Genomic DNA, 3,807 nt, shown 5'->3' on the forward strand with positions numbered 1-3,807 from the left:
ACAATCATTACTGTTATTGCTATCATTATTGTTATCAACACCTTATTAGTATTATTTTTAATACTATCATCATGATTATTTTGATGACAAAACACGAACATTTCAGTAAAAAATATATACCTTCACAAATGGTTTTGATTCCTTTGTTTGTCTGTGTTTCTCAACAATGTTTTCAAAATTATCATATGATTTGTCTTATTATTTTTAACTGTTACATGGTCTATAACCCCTGTTCTAGGTGTGAGGTACGGGTAAATTTAATACACCTAAAATTTCCGTACACCTGATATATCTCAACAACCTTGTTTCTCAATGGCTCATGACATCGCAAGACTTAACGGTCTTGTTAAAACTTGTCACGGTCACGGTCAAAGCTTGTTAAAACATGTTTTGTTTCGTTTCGAACAACTCAACATTGTGGTCTTTTCTGTTTAACTGAACAGAGTTTCGAAGTTTCAGTTATGATTACACAATAAAAGACTGTCTTCGTGGCTATACAAAGTAAACTACGCATTTTTTGGTCATTTAATTTCAACTAGAATTTCGATTTTGAAAAACAACTCGAGTATACAAGTAGTTTCTACCCCATGATAATTATGGTACCTCGCTTACGTTAAGCTATGATAATAGTAATAATAATAATAGCGATAATAATAAGAAGAATGGTAACAATTATAATAATAATGATAATAATAATAATAATAATAATAATAATAATAATAATAATAATAATAACGGCGTTTTATAAGACACACTATTCTCTTTTTTAAAAAATAAAAAGTGCTTCAACGCAAGCTCTGTAAAATAAAAATAAAAATAAGATACACCTATGTATGTATCGAATAAGGTATGTATATATGTAAGGTAAGAATAGCATTTAAAACTCCGTCACGTCATTAACACTAATTACCATTCACAAAGACCACTATCACTAACGTACGGTTTCTATATACTTATTAAAATGACTTCAGATCTATTATACAATCCTTCATTATGATCCATTTTACAACTAATTAAACACTGTATCCAATCCATATAGAGAAATCGCTTTCCATTCTGCTGATTACAATTCACTACACAGATAGCTTACAAGTTACTTTGACGACGTCCGAAGAGAGACTGAAATCCGGGGTCCTGAAGAGCGGCTGCAGCGTGACGTCATCGAGATGCGCGCTGCTGATTGGTTGAGACGAATCCTTCGACTCCTTAGTTACATGACTTTTTTCCGTTTTTTTCTTTTCTTTTCCTCTTTCTTTCTTTCTTTCTTTGAGGATCGTAAGTGGTTCATTGTAAAATGAAAGTAAAGGCGTCTGAATCCATATTTTTTGTGATATGATCCAGGGAGAGAAGAAAAGGTATATTTTATCTAATTTCTTCGTTTTTTTTTCTTTTTCTTTTTTGGAGGGGGAGGGGGGCTTCCTCTCCAATGAGATATATTGTACATATGCATTTTGTTAGAGCTTTATAACCTTGAATTCAAAATAAGTTGTACAGGTTCCCAGTGTCCTGGTCAAATTATTAATTATTTTTATTTTCCATTTATGAATTTAAACTTTTTAGTCATTGTTTTTAAGTTCCTATGTATGTTATAGTGTGTCGTTGTTAGGAATAGCGATAAAAATGAAAATATACTAAAATAAACAAATGAGGGAACAAAGAACCGTGTAAATAAAGACGGATAATTATCTAACAAAAGAGATTTTGGAATATGAATTATACACGTTTAAGTTAAAAGGTCATTTGAAAAGGAAAATTATTATGAAACAAAATTATTAAGCAGAAAGAATAGGAACAAAACGATGAAAAGGAGAAAGAGAAGAGACAACAAAAGAGGACAGTTGAATCGAAAAGTAAACAATAATAAAGAAAAAGAAAAAGGAAATAAACGGATAGTGTCCAAGAAAAGAGATAATGAAGGAAGCAGAACAATGCAGAAAACAGATTACAGAATAAGTGGTCAATACGAGATACCGAAACCCTCCTCCTCCCCCTCCCTCACCCCCACCGCCCCCTCTCCCGCTCCTCCGCTTCACCCCCTTCCTTCCTTCATCCCCTTCCCTCCGTCACCCCTCCCCTTACCCTTCACCCTCCCCCCTCTCTCACCCTCCCTTCACCCCTCCCAACCCCACTTCCTTTCCTCCTCCACCCCTTTAACCCTTTCACCCTCCCCCTCTCCCACCCACCCCTTCACCCCCTCCCAACCCCACCTACTTCCCTCCCCCACCCCCTAATCCCCTTCACCCACCACTCCCCCTCCCTCATCCTTCCCCTTCTCACCCCCCTCACCCTTCTCACCCCCCTCCCCCCACCCCCCCCCTCACCCCCTCCTTTACCCCCTCCGTCCAAACTGCAGAACACGTCACGCAACCTCGTTACCGCCTGTTCGCTTGCCTGCCGTGGAGATAACTATCATTATTTAGTGCGCTTTCTTCCTGCGCGGGGAAAGGTCTTGTGGAATAGATTTTTTTTTTCTTTTTTTTTTTTTTTTTTTTTTTTTTTTGAGGGGTGGAATCATGAGAAAAAAAGGGATTTGTGTTTTGCGTTGGGTAAGGTCGGTGAAGGGAGGGGGGAGGGGGAGAGGGGAGGAATGACCTCGCTACGTTTGGCTTTGTTTTTGGTTGTGTTTTTTCTGTGTGCTTTTTTTTCTCTCTCTCTATTTCTTTCCTTTTTTTGCTTTCGTGCTATCTCCCTGTCTCTCTCTCTCTCTCTCTCTCTCTCTCTCTCTCTCTCTCTCTCTCTCTCTCTCTCTCTCTCGCGTTCTCTCATTCTCTCTCTCTCTCTCTCTCTCTCTCTCTCTCTCTCTCTCTCTCTCTCTCTCTCTCTCTCTCTCTCTCTCTCTCTCTCTCTCTCTCCCTCCCTCCCTCCCGATCCCCTTTTTCTATCCCTATCCCTCTCTCTCTCTCTTCCTTTCTTTCCCTTTCTCACTTTTCCTTTATTTTTGCAAAAGAATGGAATGCCTGAATATTGAAATGAACTCCCACCTCCCTCGTTTAATATTCGGCGATTCATCCCGTGTAAGTAAAACTTGTTTGCATTTTCGTTTAGCAAAGTTTGACGATATTCTGCAGTCTGTCGTTTTCTATTTTGGCTCATTTTCTTTTTCGCTTTAATGTCTTTTTGTTCTTTGTTTTGTTTTTTCTTATATCCTTTTTACTTGGTCATTTTCTTTTCTTTCTGTTCTTTTTTATTTTTTTCATTATCTTTTTGTTTTTTGTGTCCTTTTATTTTCTTTCTCGGTTATCTGTTTGGTTTGTTTACATATTTCCTTTACACAAGGAGAATCTTTTTTTTTGTAGTGTTTATTTTGTCTATTCATTTTTCTCTCATTTTTCGTATATTTGCTTTTTCGACTTTTTGCTTTTTTTTTCTCTTTGTCTATATTTCATGTCTACCTTTTATTTTTTATTTCTTCCATTCTCTTCTTTTCTTTTTTATTCGTTCTTCATTTTTTTTTTCATCAATATCAATATCATTCCGTGGGATTTTTTTATTATTGACGTATTTCATTATCGTCTCTCTCTCTCTCTCTCTCTCTCTCTCTCTCTCTCTCTCTCTCTCTCTCTCTCTCTCTCTCTCTCTCTCTCTCTCTCTCTCTCTCTCTCTCTCTCTCTTTCTCTCAACCACTTTTTGTCTCTGTCTCTATCTAATATATATATATATATATATATATATATATATATATATATATATATATATATATATATATATATATATATATATATACACACACATATGTGTGTGTGTGTGTACATATATATTTTTTTCTCTTTCTCTTTCTCTTTCTCTCTCACTTATATATATATATAT

This window comes from Penaeus vannamei, chromosome 14 (assembly GCF_042767895.1).
Source record: "Penaeus vannamei isolate JL-2024 chromosome 14, ASM4276789v1, whole genome shotgun sequence".
NCBI classification, from domain to species: Eukaryota; Metazoa; Arthropoda; class Malacostraca; order Decapoda; family Penaeidae; genus Penaeus; species Penaeus vannamei.